The sequence below is a fragment of the Polyodon spathula genome, chromosome 17 (genome assembly GCF_017654505.1).
Source record: "Polyodon spathula isolate WHYD16114869_AA chromosome 17, ASM1765450v1, whole genome shotgun sequence".
Lineage (NCBI taxonomy): Eukaryota > Metazoa > Chordata > Actinopteri > Acipenseriformes > Polyodontidae > Polyodon > Polyodon spathula.
Window position 1 is genome coordinate 16,703,225 of NC_054550.1, and position 21,629 is coordinate 16,724,853.

Here is a 21,629-nt window from a genome sequence, read left to right on the forward strand (position 1 = left end):
ATGGAGTTGAGAGACATGGATGCCCCCACTAGTTTCTTCTTCAACCAGGAAAGGAAGAGAGCGGACAATAGACAGCTGTGCTGTATCAGGACTCCTGGTGGGAAAGAACTGCACACCCGGGAAGAAATCAGCAGAGAGGCGGTGCGTTTTTACAAGGAACTTTATAATAAAGAACTGTGCAACATAGAGGACACTGAGCGGCTGCTCCAGGGGTTACCCAACTTCAGTGAGAAGGAACAGATTCAGCTGGACGCACCGCTGACCACCGCTGTCAAGCAGCTCTCCAGCAGAAAGGTTCCCGGGATTGATGGATTAACAGCAGAATTTTATAATATTTTCTGGGATATAATGGGGGAGGATTTGCTCCAGGTTCTGAGAGAGAGCCTCAGCCACAAGGAACTGCCTCTTAGCTGCCATAGGACAGTGGTTACACTGCTGCCCAAGAAGGGAGACCTTTGCCAGCTTAAGAATTGGAGACCTGTGTCAATTTTATGTTCTGATTTAAAGATTTTATCCAAAACAATCGCTAATAGATTAAAAAGTGTTATTGGAACTGTAATACATATGAATCAAACATATTGTATACCGGGTCGCTCTATTTTTGATAACTTATTTTTTATTAGAGATTTTTTAACTGTAAGTGATATTTGTGATTTTAATGTAGGAATGGTCTCCCTGGATCAAGAGAAGGCTTTCGACAGAGTCGACCACACCTACCTCTTTCATACACTGGAAGCCTTCGGATTCGGTCCTGGTTTTATTTCTTATATTCGGCTTTTATATTCCAACATTTTTAGTATTTTAAAGATCAACAATGGGCTGAGTCAGCCCTTCCCAGTGTGCAGGAGTATAAGGCAGGGCTGTGCCCTGTCTGGTATGCTGTATTCACTGGTTATAGAGCCTCTGTTGCACCTGCTGACGGCCAGGTTAGCTGGATGGACAGTGTCCTCCTCGCCCTCCACACCCTCCTCTGCCACAGTGAAGGTGTCTGCCTACTCAGATGATGTGACTGTGTTTGTGAGTGGGGATGCAGATGTCCAAGCACTGCAGCAGACTCTAAATTAGTTCCAGAGAGCATCTTCTCCCAGAGTAAACTGGGCAAAATGTGACACCTTCCTGTCAGGCAGCTGGGATGAGGCCACCCCTCCTTTCCTGCCTGAGGGGCTGAAATGGAACAGAACAGGTATTAAAGTGTTGGGGGTGCACCTCGGAACAGAAAACTATATGAAAAGAACTGGGAGGGTTTATTGGACATGGTGAGGGGGCGGCTGTAGAGGTGGAAGGGACTGCTGGCTCAACTGTCCTTCAAGGGCCGGGTGCTTGTTATTAATAATCTGGTGGCCTCTAGCTTGTGGCACAAGCTGGTATGCCTGGACCCACCCCAGGGCCTGGTGAAGGAGATCCAGAGAGTGTTGCTGGAGTTCTTTTGGAGCGGGAGACACAGTCTGAGGCTGGCAGTCCTCTACCTCCCTAGTGATTAGGGGGGGCAGGGGCTAGTCAGCATTTTCAGCAGGGTGGCAGCCTTCAGACTGCAAGCGGTTCAGAGACTCCTGTACACTGAGGAGGAGGCTCATTGGAAGAGGCTGGCCTGTTTCCTTCTCAATAGAGTTGGGGGGCTGGGGTTAGGAAAACACCTGTTTTAGTAAAGCAGGACTTTTTATCTTTTTTTTACCTTTTTATCAAAGTATTTTAAAAGCCTGGCAGCTGGTGAGGGTAGAAAGGGATGTGGAGTCCTTGAAAGGGCAGGACGTGTTTGAGGAGCCCCTATTTTTTAATCCACTCTTTCCAGTTAAGTTCCTCCAGTCGATGACGCTCTGTGCCAGTTTTTTAAAAGCAGGTGTAACCAGGATGGCCCACCTGTTAAACCTTGAGCTCTCCTGCTGGCTAACTGCCTCCCAGCTAACTGAACAGCTAGGCTGGCACTCAGAGAGGCTTGCAGAAAGACTGATGGGTGAGTTGAGGGGCTGCCTCTACCCACAGCTCAAGGCAGTCCTGAGGGAGGAGTTGTCCAGAGGCACAGAGCAGAGACAGCTTTCCTTATTTCCAGTGATGATCGTGTTACCAGCAGTAGGTGAGGAAGGTGAGGGGGTTGGAGAGAATGGAGGCACTTTGCTTAAATTGCAGAATGTGGAGGAAATTATCTTTCACACAATGAATGGAAAACATATATACAAATTGTGTGTTAAAGCCTCAGAGTATAGTAGGCTAAGGGGTCTGGTAGACTTTAAGTGGTGAGCTTGTTTGGCTGTAGAGGAGGGGCACAGGCCGATGTGGAAGATGCTGTACAAGCCGCCTCTCACCAAGAGAGTGGGGGACCTGCAGTGGAAGATTCTACACTGCATTGTGTCCACAGGCAGGTTTCTCCATAGAGTGGACCCCAGCATCAGTGAGAAGTGCGCTTTTTGCTCAGCAGAGGAAACTCTCTTTCATGCCTACAGTGAGTGTGAGAGGCTGCGGCCACTTTTTAATTTACTGCAGGGAATCCTGAATTATTTATGGGTTGTTTTTAGTAAGGAGTTTTTATTTTTAGGGTTCTATACAGTTTTAAAATGAAAAACAGGTGTGTTCTTATTAATTTTTTAACTGGACAGGCAAAATTGGCTATTTTAAAGACAAGGAAAAATCAACTCTCTGGTTCTGGACTGACCAGTTTAGTGGTTCAGTTCAGGGTGCTCGTAGTCAGCCAGATCAGAGTTGAGTTTGAGTATTTTAAACTGGTAAGTAACCTGGAGGACTTTCAGGAGAGATGGTGTGTGGGAGACGCCTTGTGTGCTGTGAGTGAGGAGAGGGAGCTCCAGTTTTTGTTCTAATTTTATTTAATTTTTGTTTTACAGTGTTTCATTTTGGCTTTAATCTGTTTTCAACAAAGAAAAAAAACACTGTTTAATATTGATTTTTTAATGATCCTTTTATTTTGTTTAAAATCTGTTTTTCAGGAGAACACAATGTATTTTAGGATTTTTTAAATTCTGCTGAGGCAGTAGGAATCTTAACTTTTGTTGTGTTTTACCTTTATTTGAATTTTAATGGATTTTATTTGGAATATTTAAATAAAGGATCTTAAAAGTCAAAAGTCTCTCTCTCTCTTTCACGCACAGTACCTTGCCAGATGGAACAGAACCGTAGGCCACCCCCCCATTTGTACGCTCTGTCCCATCCCTATTAGTCAGCAAGAGCAACCACCGTCAACCAATTCCTGACTGCCACCGCGCTTCCCGACTGGGTCGATGATGTTGCGCACTTCGGCTCTGCCCCCTTTCCAGGTGGCCGACTTCCACCTCCCCTGGGGATGACTGCTCCTCCTCCCTAGCATCCTCACCGGTCGGGAGGGAGATCTAAAACAAGAATCCATTCTCTCTTTGTCACAGTAGCGTATAAATCCGTTAACCTTTTAGCGTTGCTGACAGCTCGGTTGCGAGTTTGTTGTAAAAAAGGAGTATAATTTGTACACGTACATTTTCAAATCTTTAATACAGTATTTTCAATTTCTGACAAGCACGCCAATATGTGCATGTTAAATGGCTGAAATAGTTACATCAGTATATATTGAAAGGCTTCGCATAGCCACTTTGAGGCGTGGGCTCTCTGGTTATTGTACACATGAAGCATAAGGAAATGAAAAACTATCATGAAAGAATATGCAGGCGAGCTAAACTTTTTTTTTTCTCCCTTTGGATTTTTTCTGTTTGTTCATAATGCAGTTTGCGAGTGCACTCGGCTCGTTTATATGGTGTGTGAAACGAATGTTTACAATATCCTGCAAGGCATATTAAAGATGGCAGCTATTGGTGTATTGCTCCGGTTTTTAAGCATATTTTAGATTCTTACACATTGCTGTGGAAGAAAGCACTGGGAGCACTTTGCAAATCTAATGAATACATTTCTTGAATGCCTGCAGTAGGTTAATGGAGTTTACCCAATTCTGCATGGTTCTTCTAATGTCGGCATTAAAGTTTTGTCGAGTTTGGCAAGATTTGGCTTCAGTTTCTTGCACTGTCCTTGTAGTTTAGGATTACCAGATTTCCACAGTGAAAATAAACAGGGATTTTTTTTTTCTTCTTTAATTTACTGACGCCGTAGCAACTCTGAAGCCAAAAATAACAGTATATAAAATAACACAATAATAGACTCCCCCATGGAATCTGTCAATGTGGGCTGTGGTCAGACTAAATGAAATATATAGTGGATAAGAATATGTAAATTGCGAAGTAATAAAAGTCCTACCAAATCCCATTCATTTATGAACTTTTCAACCTTTAAATTAAGTATTTAAATTATAAAGCAAAAATTTTACGTTGATGCAAAATTTTTTATTTTATTTTATTTTATTTTTTAAATTTTTTTTTGTATGTAGTGGTCGCCAATTGTTTTTATAATTTTTTTTCTCCCAGTTTGGAATAGCCAATTATTTTTAGGTTCAGCTCACAGCTACCACCCCCATGCTGACTCGGGAGTGGTGAAGACGAAAACATGCTGTCCTCCGAAGCGTGTGCCATCAGCTTCTTTTCACACTGCAGGCCCACCATGCAGTCACCGCAGAGCTACAATGTCTGAGGACAACACAGCTCTGGGCATCTTTCAGGCAAGCCCACAGGCGCCCAGCCAGACTACAGGTGTGCGTGATGAGCTGAGTACACCCTGGCCCACACAATGTTTGAACAATTCTAGTACTAGTTTCCATTTTTAATGTCGCCAAACTGTTTTAATCCAGTCACTGTGGACGCACTTCCGGCTCACCAATATATTTGCAGCAGAGAATAAAACAATGCACCCAGTTTTGTAGTTATTATTGGGCCAGTTAAAATTGTATCCGGGCCAGTAAAAACACTACCTCAGTGGCCCAATGGGCCAGTAGTAAAAAATCTAAATGTAGAGCCCTTTAGACTAATTAAACAATTACCTGAAGAAATACACAATTACAGTTGTAATTGACCACAGATCTGCATTGACAGGAAATAAGAATACTGTACTGGCAAAACACATTAATCATTTGTGTAGAGCACAGCATGAGGGCATATCTTGACTTCTGAGTTTACTGATATGACTGCCTTTGACAAGTCATCATACTTCTCCCAGGTGAAATCATGCCTTTTGCAATATGCAATGTAGAGACCAAGTAAGTATTTGCTAGCAGGTTGGCAAAAAGCAATTACACCTCTGAATGTAAATTACTCTCCATTTAATTCCATGTTGTGTGGAAATTCTGAAAGTCGACTTTCAAAGACATTTTCAGTAGGGTTACTGTCTTTCTTTTCATTGCACCAGCAATATCCCATGTCAGTATCAATACAAAGATGCTGTCCAGTTGTCAAGGTGTGGGTTAGAGTCCCATTACACAGCACATTCACTGAAATAAAGTGGTCAAATAATTGTATTTCCACAGGGTATTCTCAATATCTTGAACTTTTGCAAGACATTTGGATTGGCCTGGTTTAATTCGTTGCTTAACTGCTAGACCTGTCACTCCTCTTGCCTTCAGTGTATCTACATTTATGGACACTAACGTGACATTACATGAAGCTCCATCATGCCGAGGGCAATTTGTTGATGAGCATTGACTCTTTGCTACCACACTAGGCACTGTTATAAATGATTTTGTAATGATAGTAAAAATATGACATTCAGATCTATCCTACTGTAAACCTTTTATTTCAACAGCACCAAAGATGTCCCTGGACATTTTTGCTCGGAGAACATAGACATCTTTGTTTAGGTGAGGAGCGATGTTCCTGGAAGCAACAGAAGTTGCTGAATCCTGAACGAAAGTCCAGAGTAGTTGTTGGGAGGAAGCCCAGCGTGACAGAGACACCTATGAAGGTGATTGCAGAACTAGTTCCTGGACATGACTATCCCCATCGGAGTGAAAAACAAGAGATCCTGGTTGCTGGCAGTCAGACACAGTGACACATAGCTGGAAAGAGCAGAAACAGGACAAATAATACAATGTGTTTTAGATAAATAAACATGCACACCCTTCTTTTCTCTGTCTGATTTTGAATGTTTTAAAAGTAAGGAGTACATGACATGGGATTGGCGATGGAGATCTCCTATGCAGAGGTCCGAAGATGAGTCGAATGACTGGCTCTGGCACGTGATCGCATCACATTGTAGGAATCCACAGAAGGCCAAAGCGACCATTGCTTCCAGGATGTCATCTGACGGTTTGTAAACAGCTCATTGAATCCCACGGAGCAGCATTTGTATCCGATGAAGATGAGATGCGGAGGGATTGTGATTCCGAGCAAGCAAGAGTGAAACTGTAGTCCTGACAAGTATCGGGATATGGTGGAAAGGGAGAAATTGCGATTTAAAAATCAATAGGTGATGAATTCTATAATGGAAGATTTGGAAGTGAATGAATGTGACATGGAGCAATATTTGATGTAAGACTGCCACCCTGTGTAAGAAGCAGCTCTGGTGTTTTGTGAGACTGATTGATTCATGAGATAGATTGTGCATTCAGATATCTGGATGTTGTGAGATGATTGATTTAGTACAGTATGAGGTCCTTGAACTCCGGACATAAGAACATAAGAACATAAGAAAGTTTACAAACGAGAGGAGGCCATTCGGCCCATCTTGCTCGTTTGGTTGTTAGTAGCTTATTGATCCCAAAATCTCATCAAGCAGCTTCTTGAAGGATCCCAGGGTGTCAGCTTCAACAACATTACTGGGGAGTTGATTCCAGACCCTCACAATTCTCTGTGTAAAAAAGTGTCTCCTATTTTCTGTTCTGAATGCCCCTTTTTCTAAACTCCATTTGTGACCCCTGGTCCTTGTTTCTTTTTTCAGGCTGAAAAAGTCCCTTGGGTCGACACTGTCAATACCTTTTAGAATTTTGAATGCTTGAGTTAGGTCGCCACGTAGTCTTCTTTGTTCAAGACTGAACAGATTCAATTCTTTTAGCCTGTCTGCATATGACATGCCTTTTAAGCCCGGAATAATTCTGGTCGCTCTTCTTTGCACTCTTTCTAGAGCAGCAATATCTTTTTTATGGCGAGGTGACCAGAACTGCACACAATATTCAAGATGAGGTCTTACAAGTGCATTGTACAGTTTTAACATTACTTCCCTTGATTTAAATTCAACACTTTTCACAATGTATCCGAGCATCTTGTTAGCCTTTTTTATAGCTTCCCCACATTGCCTAGATGAAGACATTTCTGAGTCAACAAAAACTCCTAGGTCTTTTTCATAGATTCCTTCTCCAATTTCAATATCTCCCATATGATATTTATAATGTACATTTTTATTTCCTGCGTGCAGTACCTTACACTTTTCTCTATTAAATGTCATTTGCCATGTATCTGCCCAGTTCTGAATCTTGTCTAGATCATTTTGAATGACCTTTGCTGCTGCAACAGTGTTTGCCACTCCTCCTACTTTTGTGTCGTCTGCAAATTTAACAGACGACACAAAAGTAGGATGACTAAAGCTAAGGTTTACAATTTTAGAAAAGCAAACTATGAAGGCATGAAACAGAGACTAACAGAAGTAGATTGGAGTAAAATAGAGAAAACACCCACAGTCCAGGTTTAACACCTGGGCTTCAAGACTGTTTCTTATGTATAGCGCTACCCCTCCTCCTCGTCTGTCCTGCCTGTCTTTCCTATACAGTGTATACCCACAAATATTATATTCGTCCCCATCACTCTCAGATAACCACGTTTCTGTAACACCTATCACATCATAGTTACCTGTTAGTGCAGTAGCTTCAAGTTCTAGAATTTTGTTTCTGATACTTCTAGCATTTAGATAAATACATTTAATGGTTGTCTTACCTGAGTTGTTGTTCTTGTTTTGATGCGGTCTCCCTTCTGTTTTTTTGTTGATTTCTCCCCCCTTCCTTTCTAGTTTAAATGCTTCCGAACCTGCTTGAGGATCTTTTCTCCAAGTAGACTAGTTCCCTTGTTATTTAAATGCAGTCCATCCCGTCTATACAGATAGTCCTCGTTGTAGAAAGTGGTCCAATGATCAAGATAGGTGAAGCCTTCCCGTGTGCACCACGTCTTCAACCATTGGTTTTGATTTATTATTTCCAGCTGTCCATATGGTCCTTTGCAAGGTGCGGGTAGTATACCAGAAAATACCACAGTTTTGGTTTTCTCTTTTAATTTCCTTCCTAGCTCTCTGAATTTGTTTTGCAGGGATTTTGGTCTGTCTCTTCCAATGTTGTTTGTACCGATGTGGACGACTACTACCGGGTCGTCTCCTGTTCGTTCTAGGAGCCTGTCCACGTTCTCAGTGATGTGCTTGACCGAGGCTCCCGGAAGGCAGCACACTGTTGTAGTAAGGGGGTCCAAACTGCGAATTGAACTTGCTGTGTTTCTCAATATGGAGTCCCCAACAATCATGACCTCCCTTCTTTTTACTGTCTTGTCACCACTGTCAATAGGGTCCTGGATGTTGTTCCTTTCATTCTCTTGTTGTTGGTTCTGCTCATCAAAATTCTGAAGTGACTCAAATTTGTTGGTTGTTTTGATTTCTGGTGGTGTTTGACGAAGTTTCTTTTTTTCCCTGCTTCTGCCTACCTGAACCCAGCTGTTCTGACCTTCTATCTCCCTGGTGGCTTTCAGTCTGTTAGGGGTGATGCAGACTTCCATGAATTGTGGGTGTGCCAGTTCCTCAAGATCCTGTTGCTGTCTCACTTCTTCCAGCTCCATTTCTAGCATACTTACTAGTTTATGCAAATCCTGGATCGCGCGGCACTTTACGCACACTTGGTTTAGCTCCGCTGGGTTTTCTTGGATTTCCCACATCAAGCAGGTGTCACAGATTACTGGCTTGAAGACCATGTTGAGGTTTTTTTTTGCAGCTGTCAACCTGCTTTCAATCTGCTTCGAAACTGCTCTGTACTTTTCCACGCTGTACTTCTCCCACTCGCTGTCGCTTCCACTCGCTGTCGCTGGGAAGACTGCCTCGTTTAACTGCGTTGTTCTGCTGTGCTGTCGGCTCCTCCCCTCGCCCGTGTCTCAAAACGGCGCTGAATTTGAATCAGCTGCTCCGAGTTTCAGCTTGTTTGTTATCAGAAAAACACACGCGGCTGTGTTTCCCCAATGTCCTCTGTTTTCTGATTAAAGCAATTCAAGATGCAATTTCTCCTTTCTGCTTCGAAACTGCTCTGTACTTTTCCACGCTGTACTTCTCCCACTCGCTGTCGCTTCCACTCGCTGTCGCTGGGAAGACTGCCTCGTTTAACTGCGTTGTTCTGCTGTGCTGTCGGCTCCTCCCCTCGCCCGTGTCTCAAAACGCCGCTGAATTTGAATCAGCTGCTCCGAGTTTCAGCTTGTTTGTTATCAGAAAAACACACGCGGCTGTGTTTCCCCAATGTCCTCTGTTTTCTGATTAAAGCAATTCAAGATGCAATTTCTCCTTTCTGCTTCGAAACTGCTCTGTACTTTTCCACGCTGTACTTCTCCCACTCGCTGTCGCTTCCACTCGCTGTCGCTGGGAAGACATGGATGCAGTAGGGGGTCTCCTGAAAACAGAGCGTGGAATTTCTGGAAATTAAAATGAGTCAGTCAGTGATTATAGCTTTGAACATGTTTTGCCTGGATTCTAAAGTTCCCTAGCACTGAAACCCAGGAGAATTTACTTATAAGTTTCATGATTGTAGGGAAAGATGATCTGCCTTTATTAATGATAGCTACTGCGGAGAGGTTGTTGCATTAAAATGTTATGACCTTTTTTGACCATTTATGCCCCCAGAAAAAAAAATAGGATTTTATTTTATTTTGGAGAATTTTTTTTTGAATTGGATATTTTTTTTTTTTTTGTTTTGTTTATGGCTGCAACAATAATAGGATCCCATTCAAACAATGCTGAAGATTGCTCTGTGGAAGGTAGGGACGAGAATTTCGGGGGCCAATTCCCGCAGAACTTGGAACCTGCAATACCACTGAAGCCCCGCGAGGGGGCAGCCTTGGTATAGAGACCAAAAGAGTCTGCAGAAGTAGACAAGTCATTGGAAAATAGGGAAATGCCATTCCAGCTGGAGAGGAGGAGGGATCATAGTTTCATGTCTGCCTGGTATCCCGCATTGATATTGATGTGGTGTTGCAGTTCGACTACAGAAGATGCAGTTCAGGCACGTCTGGGACAGACACTTTTGCTGTGGCTATCACCGCAGAAACTATAGATTTGAAGAAAGGTACACAGGGAATATGCATAAATGTTCTCATTAAAGTTGTTTCATATTTGTTTCCCGCCAGAAAAGAGAACCTGTCTTCCTCTTTTGTCGTTAGATTTGCCTTGGTGAATGAGCAGAGAAGGATTAGGTTTGAAGGAACTGCCGCTTGGAACTTCTGGCGAGATGTGAGATTGCATTTGCTGGTTTAGAGCAGACTGGACTGAAATGGGGCAGAGGTTAGTTCTGTGAACCATACAAGTGAAAACCTTGAGGCCGGCGAAGTGACGACAAAACAACTCATTGTCTAAAATGCCCCAGTTAACCCTGATATTAAATTGCTCCAGAATTGCAGCGGCTTTAGCTGAAAAACATTTGTGGTAGTCATAAAAAGCTGACTCTCTGTATCTCATGGACAAGACAGTTACAAGACTAAGATAGAGGTCCAAGTCCTGACGTCCACAGGAAATGTGTCACAAAGAATGTCTCTGTACAGACTGAATCCAGTAATAAACTCTGCCAAAGTAAGTTTTTTGAACAACCAGGGGTCTTTCGATTTCAAAACAATGGATTCTTCCCCACAGTCTAACACTGTCACGTACCTCGAGGAAATAGATAAACAAAAGGACTAGGTTTATGTCCTTACCTTCTTGGATTTGAGTATGGAGTTTGCTGGATACTGGGAGGGAATCTGGGAGAGAATCTGAGTTGTGGGAATCGGAGCTGGCTACTTCTGTGGAAAGATTAAAAGAAGGGCCAGAATTGAGTGGGCTTGAACAAGGAGCCACAGCTAGTTGCTGAGATGGTGTGGCGAGGAAAGCTGATGCAGAGGGGCCGAGAGGTACAGAATGGCGTTCAAGGTGGGAGAGTCAAGTCTCCAGCCCGGAGGTTGAAACTTGTATTGTTTGCAGGGCTTGAAGGATGTCCACATTAGAGATGGAGCTGGCATGCGTGGGGGGCTTAAGGCTGATGCCTGGGGAATAGGACCCGGACTGGATGGCTTGAACAGTGGAAAGCCTCGCCAAATGGAGACAGAACCAGAGACTTGGAGGTTGAGTTAAGAGGCAGTCTTTCCAGCGACAGCGAGTGGGAGAAGTACAGGCGTGGAAAAGTACAGAGCAGTTTAGAAGCAGTTTGAAAACAGGTTGACGGCTGCAGAAGACAATAAACTTCAAAAAAAAAAACCCTCAACATGGTCTTCAAGCCAGTAATCTGTGACACCTGCTTGATGTGGGAAATCCGAGAAAACCTAGCGGAGCTAAACCAAGTGAGCGTGAAGTGCCGCGCGATCCAGGACTTGCATAAACTAGTAAGTATGTTAGAAATGGAGCTGGAAGAAGTGAGACAGCAACAGGATCTTGAGGAACTGGCACACCCACAATTCATGGAAGTCTGCATCACCCCTAACAGACTGAAAGCCACCAGGGAGATAGAAGGTCAGAACAGCTGGGTTCAGGTAGGCAGAAGCAGGGAAAAAAAAGAAACTTCGTCAAACACAACCACCAGAAATCAAAACAACCAACAAATTTGAGTCACTTCAGAATTTTGATGAGCAGAACCAACAACAAGAGAATGAAAGGAACAACATCCAGGACCCCATTGACAGTGGTGACCAGACAGCAAAAAGAAGGGAGGTCATGATTGTTGGGGACTCCATATTGAGAAACACAGCAAGTTCAATTCGCAGTTTGGACCCCCTTACTACAACAGTGTGCTGCCTTCCAGGAGCATCGGTCAAGCACATCACTAAAAACGTGGACAGGCTCCTAGAACGAACAGGAGATGACCCAGTAGTAGTCGTCCACATTGGTACAAACAATTTTGCAAGAGACAGACCAAAATCCCTGCAAAACAAATTCAGAGAGCTAGGAAGGAAATTAAAAGAGAAAACCAAAACTGTGGTATTTTCTGGTATACTACCGGCACCTTGCAAAAGGACCATATGGACAGCTGGAAATAATTAATCAAAACGCATGGCTGAAGACGTGGTGCACACGGGAAGGCTTCACCTATCTTGATCATTGGACCACATTCTACAACGAGGACTATCTGTATAGACGGGACGGACTGCACTTAAATAACAAGGGAAACAGTCTACTTGGAGAAAAGATCCTCGAGCAGGTTCAGAAGCATTTACTAGAAAGGAAGGGGGGAGAAATCAACAAAAAAACAGAAGGGAGACCGCATCAAATCAAGAACAACAACTCAGGTAAGACAACCATTAAATGTATTTATCTAAATGCTAGAAGTATCAGAAACAAAATTCTAGAACTTGAAGCTACTGCACTAACAGGTAACTATGATGTGATAGGTGTTACAGAAACTTGGTTGTCTGAGAGTGATGGGGATGAATATAATATTTGTGGGTATACACTGTATAGGAAAGACAGGCAGGACAGAAGAGGAGGAGGGGTAGCGCTATACATAAAAAGCAGTCTTGAAGCCCAGGGGTTAAACCTGGACAAAGAAAATAAAACTGAATCAATATGGGTAAGAATAATGGAAAAAATTCAAAGGGCATAATAATAGGAGCATGCTATAGACCGTCAGAATCAGACGGTGAGCAAAATAATCTGTTATACAATGACATTAGAAATGTGTGTAGCAAAGGAGAAGCCATACTAATGGGGGATTTCAACTTCCCCCAAATAAAATGGGAAAACCCGGTGGGTAGCGCGAAGGATGAAATAGAAATGGTGGAAATGACAAATGACTGCTTCCTAACACAATTTGTGAAGGCACCCACTAGAGGGGAGGCATGCCTTGATTTAGTCTTTTCAAATAACAAAGATAGAATAACTAAAACAGAGGTCAGAGAACCACTAGCAAACTCAGACCACAACATGGTCTCATTTGAAGTGTTCTTTAAAACCCCAAAAGTAATGACTAAAGCTAAGGTTTGCAATTTTAGAAAAGCAAACTATGAATGTATGAAACAAAGACTAACAGAAGTAGATTGGAGTAAAATAGAGAAAACCCCCACAGAAGAAGGATGGTTGTTCTTCAAAAATGTAGTACTAGAGGAAAAAAACAATTACATCCCTAAAGTAGACAAATCTAAATGTAAAACTAAATTGCTAAAATGGTTTAATAGATCAATTAAAAAAAATATTCAGCAAAAAAAGGCACTTTACAGAGCATTAAAAAAGGACCAAAAAGAAAGTACGCAGAAAGAGTACACAGACCTGCAAATGCAAGTCAAAAAGGAAGTTAGAAAGGCCAAGATAGAAATAGAAATGAACATTGCTAAGGGAGCTAAAACCAATTCCAAAATGTTTTTCCAATATTACAACAGCAAGCGAACATTCAAAGAGGAGATTAAATGCTTAAGAGATACAAGTAGCAAAATCGTAGATGAAGAAAAAAATGCCCCACATGTCATCCAGTTCCTATCCAGTTTTAAATAACTTTAGCATAACTGAGGCAGAAGTGTTAAAGGGACTAGGAGCTCTTAAAATAAACAAATCCCCTGGGCCGGATGAGATCCTCCCAGTAGTACTTAAAGAAATGATAGAAGTAATTTACAAACCGCTAACCAAGATCATGCAGCAGTCTCTTGACACAGGGGTGGTACCGACAGACTGGAAAATTGCAAACGTAATACCGATCCACAAAAAGGGAAACAAAACTGAACCAGGTAACTACAGACCAGTAAGCCTGACTTCTATTATATGCAAACTTATGGAAACTATAATAAGATCCAAAATGGAAAATTACCTATATGGTAACAGGGTCCTGGGAGACAGTCAACATGGTTTTAGGAAAGGGAGATCGTGTCCAACTAACTTGCTTGATTTTTTTGAGGATGCAACATCGATAATGGATAATTGCAAAGCATATGACATGGTTTATTTAGATTTCCAGAAAGCTTTTGTCAAAGTCCCGCACAAAAGATTAATTCTCAAACTGAACGCAGTTGGAATTCAAGGAAACACATGTACATGGATTAGGGAGTGGTTTACATGTAGAAAACAGAAAGTACTGATTAGAGGAGAAACCTCAGAATGGAGTGTGGTAACCAGTGGTGTACCACAGGGATCAATATTAGGTCCTCTGCTATTCCCAATCTACATTAATGATTTAGATTCTGGTATAGTAAGCAAACGTGTTAAATTTGCAGACGACACAAAAGTAGGAGGAGTGGCAAACACTGTTGCAGCAGCAAAGGTCATTCAAAATGATCTAGACAAGATTCAGAACTGGGCAGACACATGGCAAATGACATTTAATAGAGAAAAGTGTAAGGTACTGCACGCAGGAAATAAAAATGTACGTTATAAATATCATATGGGAGATACTGAAATTGGAGAAGGAATCTATGAAAAAGACCTAGGAGTTTTTGTTGACTCAGAAATGTCTTCATCTAGACAATGTGGGGAAGTTATAAAAAAGGCTAACAAGATGCTCGGATACATTGTGAAAAGTGTTGAATTTAAATCAAGGGAAGTAATGTTAAAACTGAACAATGCACTAGTAAGACCTCATCTTGAATATTGTGTGCAGTTCTGGTCACCTCGCTATAAAAAAGATATTGCTGCTCTAGAAAGAGTGCAAAGAAGAGCGACTGGAATTATTCTGGGCTTAAAAGGCATGTCATATGCAGACAGGCTAAAAGAATTGAATCTGTTCAGTCTTGAACAAAGAAGACTACGTGGCGACCTAATTCAAGCATTCAAAATTCTAAAAGGTATTGACAGTGTCGACCCAAGGGACTTTTTCAGCCTGAAAAAGAAACAAGGACCAGCGGCCACAAATGGAGATTAGACAAAGGGGCATTCAGAACAGTAAATAGGAGGCACTTTTTTACACAGAGAATTGTGAGGGTCTGGAATCAACTCCCCAGTAATGTTGTTGAAGCTGACACCCTGGGATCCTTCAGGAAGCTTCTTGATGAGATTCTGGGATCAATAAGCTACTAACAACCAAACGAGCAAGATGGGCCAAATGGCCTCCTCTCGTTTGTAAACTTTCTTATGTTCTTATGATGCTTCAGATTTGTTGAGCAAGGAGATGAGTACAGAGACGCCGAGGAATTTTCCATGACTGAAATTTTTGTTTTTTAATTGGAGCAGCGTGTTGAAGAGGCATCTGAGAGGTTCTCTTGGGACTAGATCGAATTGGGGTAGCTGGGCTCTGAGGAGCTGAAACACAACTACCAGATTATGCACCTTATGACATATCTGGATGTGGTGTGAAAGCTCTCACAATACCACCTAGTAAGGCAAGAGAAAAATCACCATTCCATCAGTCAAGATGATATTGCATTGATGTCATGCCTATCTGACAACATCTGAACTACTGGGACCTTCGTTGCATTTTTGTTACCTGGTATTAACACTCCTTCATACAAAAATATGTGCCCTGACATACCTTGAGGTCATTTCAATTTTTTCACAAGGGAGCCTGTAGCATCAAACCCTACAACAGAAGAGTGTATTTTGGACTGTGTCTTGTACACTTGCATTTGTGATTTATTCCAATAATGAGTAAAGAATTTTGTCAAGTCCAATATCATGAATACTGCCATAGTAGAGAGTGGAGCATTTAATGTACTGAACAGAGATAAGAGTATCTTTATTAAAAACCTCACTGTCACTTCGTTCCTGCTTAGCCTTGCACAACACTGACAAATTATTTAAATTGCTTGGTTCAATATCACCAACATCCATAAATCTCAGAGCCTCTGTGGTATGCCACGTACATGGTTGTTTCTTACCTTCACACAACTCAGTGGAAACACAGAATTTTCCTGAGTGAAGAATTTCATCTGTGTTTTGCAAGTCATACTTCAGTATCAATGGTTCATTTACCTTTGGTTCATTCTCACAGTGGATAAAGACATTCCCATTGCATTCCTTATAGCAACCACAAATTTCTAAGTAGTTATTTGTAACTGATGGAAAAACCTTGGCTCTCTGAAATATCCACCTAGAAGGGAATTTTGTTTCGTACCATATTGCCTCATAAATAAAATTAGTGCATGCTCCTGATCTTAGGACATTATATTCACGACCTTTGACATACCTGCTGTCCTTAAGCTGGTAAGCTACACTTTCTGGCATGATTTATTTGCATTTTTCTGGTGATAAGAAAACATGAAATGTTTCAGACTTTTTTTCTAGTTTTCCACTCTGCACTGAACTACAGCTGGGGGCACTCTCATCACTTTCATATTCTGCCTCATTCAATTTGGGTAACTGCTGGCTCTCCACACAGTCCAACCCCAATTCTTGCCACACATTATGTCTGTTTGACTTAACGTATGTATATAAAGCCTTGTAAGATATTTTACAATCAAGGTGCTCACTCAGTTCTTTCTAAATCCTGTCTGAAGGAACAGCGATCGTCCCAGCCCTCACTACATCTAATCTCTGTTCTCTGATGACTCTCACAATGTCTTCTTTGGCAACATTTTGGCAATTTAGGCATCTGGATTTTAAAAAATCAAAAGTGGGTATCATAGCACTTAAACAACAAAAGTGTAACACTTTAAAACAAGTGTCTGTAATTCCAGTGTAACTAACACGTGATTTCCTACTGATTTCAAATGAAATTCCTATTGAACTCAAGTCACAAGCATGAATTCATGACATACTTTTCATGACTTCATAACATTTCCCTTAATACACATGAAATAATCATGAACAGACACTTACTTTAAAGTGTTCTTTACCACTGAATAACAACCTTATAGGTTGCCTTTTTTTCTCTGTGTTGCTTAAAGCAATGATGCAAGTAGGACTGTTACCTTGAAATTCCTACTTGAATTACTGCTTTATGCAACAGCGTGTTGTAGTTATATATATATTAAACAGACCTTTTCCATTATTGTTACATGCATGTTTTTATTTCTTTATTTAAACTAGGTGGTGGTAGTGGTGCATTTGTTGTGTAAAACAATTGTTTCTGGGAACAAAAAAGCGTCACAAAGACGATCGGAGTGGGGGACATCAGACCAGAAACAGGAACCAGGAAATAAATGACAGAGAGGTGGAGTTGGGTAAAGCTGAACGCTTGCTTGCGCTCAGCATTTAATGAAAGAACAGAACAGTAAATAAAAGGTTGTAACAAAAACAGGACACGGCATATGAAGCCAAAATAAACAGACAAACAAAATGGACTAACACTTAAACAAACAATGGACTAACAAAAACACGGTGAGTGAAAACAACGGTATATCTATATATATATATATATATATATATATATATATATATATATATATATATATATATATATATATATATATTACTTTGTTTTTTACTCTCCTTCTCCACACCCGTTCTCCACTCACCGAACACACAACCCTGAGTGAGTGAAAACATGCTGCTTTTATGCAGTTGTACCAAGACTCGATTGCTAATCAATTATTCAATTGGAGTCGGGGTACCACTGCACGTGAATTGCAAGTGCAATTCCCCTTGTTCACATATTATTACTTTTTACTTGCATGTGAAGTGCTGTGCAATCCTCGTGCCTAAATACAAATATACTTTTTAAACACACAGACCCGTTTATATCCCATGTACCAATGATTATACCCCAACATTAACACACAACATATACACACAAAATACACACAGGGGCGGGCACTTTGCCACAAAGAGTTATGCATAATTTTATAGTTTATGTTTTATGTTTCATATCTCTGCTACAGTGTGTGCTACAGTTATTTTTAAAGAAATAAAACATATTTAACAGACTTTTTTCATTATTGTTACATACGTGTCTTTTTATTTTTTTTTATTTCATGAGGCGTGAGCTGGGGGTAGAGATAGGGCAGAAGAAGCAGAAGGGAGCGGTTAGTAAGACAGAGTGCCGGCTAGAAAGGACCGGACCTAGGATAGAAGGGCAGGCGAGGCCCACTCTAGTAGCAGACCAGCGAAGCTGGACATGGAAGCTAGGATAGAAAGTGGTCACTGACTGAGGGCGGTGATGCCGACACGAGCCCAGGGGCGAAGGACCCAGCAACCGAAGACAGGATACACGAAGTGGTCACTGACTGAGGGCGGCGATGCTGACACGAGCCCAGGGCCGAAGGCCTAGCAACCGAAGACAGGAAACAGAAGTGGTCACTGACTGAGGGCGGCAATGCCGACCCGAGCTCAGGGCCGAAGGACCTAGCAACCGGAAACAGGATATAGAAAGTGGTCACTGACTGAGGGCGGCGATGCCAACACGAGCTCAGGGCTGAAGGACCTAGCAACCGAAAACATATATGAGGGTTATGACTCGGGGAGCCCCCCCTCAGAGGAAGATGGTCCCGGAAGACTGGGACACGAAAGGAGATAGAGAGGGAGAGGTACCCAGCATCTGAGACTTCTGTAAAGAAGCGCTCCTTAGACCCCCAATTGGCCGAGACTTCACGCTGCCTGGGACCTGAGATAAGAACAAGGCATAGTGGTTAGTATGGGACTCGAGCATGAGTAGCCACGTCCTGAACTGAGACAGATTATAGAACAGCCTTGAGTGAGGCAAGATAAGTGCAGGAGCTGCGAAAGAACAGAGTGTGGCCGGGAGTCCGCTCTGATTCACACGGTGAGAACCCCCCTAAAGGTCAAGGGAGGCTGAAGCCTGCCCTGAGGTCGGGGAAGTGATTGATCACTTGCCCCCCAAAAGGATGGACCCCTGGCACTTCACTAAATCTCCCACAATGTGAGACAAACAAAAGAGCACATGCTAGCACATAATATAAACAAAAGACTAGAAGAAAAAACGGGACAAACAGGAGAATGATTAGTAAATTTAGTAGGATATGACTATGTGTATACCTGCTGCTCAGTGGAGAGGAAAAAAACCCCTTGAAGCTAAGTAGGGGAAAACCTCTAGTGGCTCCGGCAGACAGGTAGCCCCCACTTCAGGCATACTAGCAATTTTGGAATGAGCTGCAACTATGTCGGAGGGAGATGAATGAACATAAGAATCCACTGCAGAAGAGGACCAGTGCCCATTGGTCTTGATCAGGCTCTGATTGATGCTGGCCCTTGCAGCGGAGGTGGCTGCACTGATACGGAAAGAATGGGGTGAATAAAGCTGAGGAGAGAAGCCTGTCCTGGAGAGGAGGGTGGAGAGGTGGGTTGAGAACCAGTGACGAGTGATGATAGATCGGGAAGAATTGATGAATAGAGGGTCCGGGAGGGAGGCAGGGTTTCCTGCATGAGATATACCTTGACATTGCTGAAAAAGGGCAGAGAGCAGATTTGGTCCTTGAAAGCTGAATGAACTGACAGCGCCAGAGTTGGTCTGTCTTTGAAGTGTGCAGCCGAATAAGGAAATAGGAGTTGGAAATAGAAGAGAGGTCACAAAAACTAATACTGCCGAGGGGAAGCAAGAAGCTGAGGAAACTGTGAATTCGGATCGTCTGAGAAAGCCGAAGAAAGCTGTCAGGCAGATAGTCTCCTTGAGTAGATCCTCGTAGGGGGCGAAGCAGCCTTTCCGAAGAGTAGAGATGAATGAATGGAGAATGTCCGTTGATATAGGCAGGCGTGAAGGTACGTCAGGGAGAAAGCTTTTGAGGTTTCCGCTGAGGGTCAGATGAACTGCGGGTATAGAGAGGATGGAGGGAGAAGGCACGGACATGATGCGGTAGTGATATTGTATTCCTGAAATGTAATATTTAATGGAAGCTGGGGAGAGATGCAGGGATTCCTTAGCATGGACGATGAAGGCTAAGATCCAGTCTTGATTAAAAAGAATAGGGTAGAGGTGATTATGAGCATAGAAGGTTAGAAATGCTGACCAGGCTGTAGAATAAGAAGCTCTTGAAGAAGGGGCGAGGGCTGCAGACATGTAGTGTTGGGCGGATTGTAGAAGGTTGCTGAGGGTAGGGTTCAATCTAATAACAGCTGATGAAACTGAGGGAATTGGAGAGGGTCTGGGGAAGCAGTTGGAACCAGATGACAGAACTTGGATAGCTGCAGATGAGAGAGAGCGTCTGCAGCGTTATTATGGGTACCAGGAAGGTGGCGGGCTTGTATAAAGAAGAAGAAGAGATACAGAAGACCATGTGAGATGGCGGAGCAATCGCATGATGAGGGGAGATGAAGAACGCCCTTTATTTATGATGTGCACTGTGGTTTTGTTATCACTGAAGAAAAGAATTGATTTCCTTGACCACTGGTGACCCCAGAGGAAGGCGGCAGCTACGATTGGATATATTTCTAGGAGAGCCGTGGATTTCTCTTGAGGGGGAAGGATCTAAATTTCAGGAGGCCAAGCGCTGAAGAACCATTCTGATTCTTGGAGGCCGCCGAATCCAGTGGACGAGGCATCAGTGAAGAGGGCGAGATCGTGAGGAGCAGAAATGAAGGCATCATAAAATAGAGAGAGGCCGTTCCAGTTAGAAAGGAGATTAATCCACATCCCTTTGTCTTTTCTGGCCTCAGCTGAGATATTGATGTGGGAATTAAATTTCTTGGCAGTTGATGAGAGGGCTAGAAGACATGAAATAAATGTTCTGCCCTGAGGAATGATACGGATGGCAAAATTGAAATGACCAAGGAGAGACAGGAGGTCACGCTTCTTAATAGTAGAGGAGATCTGGAAACAGTTAATGAGTGAGAGAATGCACTGGAGTTTGGTAGAAGGTAGACTGGCTTCGAATTTCACTTCCAGAGAATTGACGGGGCCGATGGTTTTCTCTTTGGAGAGGGGGACACCGAATGATGAGAAGAGGGTCTTAAGCTGATTAATTGCTTGGGCTGGAGGATCTGAAGGGGGGAGATGAGCAGAAAGTCATCCAAGAGATGGAGAAGGCAGGGAACACAATAGATGTTGAGCAAAATCCAGCAGAGGGCTTCTGACAAAGAATCAACTATTTTTGGGCTGCTGCGGCAACCAAAAGTTAGCTGGGTGGAAAAATAGAACTTGTCTGCCCAGCAGACTCCAAAAAGATGACGAAGGGAAAGGTGAATAGGCATAACCTTGAATGCATCAGAAATATCGGCTTTGGCAAGCCAGGCTCCGTGACCTGCGACCTTGATAGAATTAATGGCATCTGATAACTTAATGTAATGAAGAGAGGACTCCTCGCTTGAAATGAGGGAGTTGATCGTGCGAGTGTAACTGCCCCGAGGAGCAGATAGATCAATGATAGGGAATTTCTTACCAGAATACTTGCGGGTAGCAATGCCTATGGGATTAATGCGGAAGGTAGTGAAGGGACCAACCATAGGGACCAACCATAAAGCCTTTGTCAACTTCGGCTTGGATAAGGGAACTGATGACTTGTGGCTCTGAAATGGCAGAGCGGAGGTGTGACAGGGAGCGTGAGGATCTGAGCTGCAAATCTCCCTCCCGACCCAAGAGGGCACTAAGCAGAGGTACTTGCATGCCTGTTCAGAGATGGGCCGGCTTGGAGAGAGGGGCGGAAAAGGAAGTCGGCCATCTTGGTGCAGGGCGGAATGACCATATTAGGGGACAAAATCACTGTGATCAGCTGTGTTGCATTAGACAACTGGCAGGTGTGCTGAGTCGCGCTGATCATGGGGTGGAGTCCCCTGGT

General features: G+C 42.8%; 1 pseudogene; it reads right to left on the reverse strand.

Moving 5' to 3' along the window:
- Positions 1 to 20,323: 20,323 nt before the first annotated feature.
- LOC121330152 lies at positions 20,324 to 21,297 on the reverse strand (annotated as a pseudogene).
- Between the last annotated feature and the right edge of the window lie 332 nt (positions 21,298 to 21,629).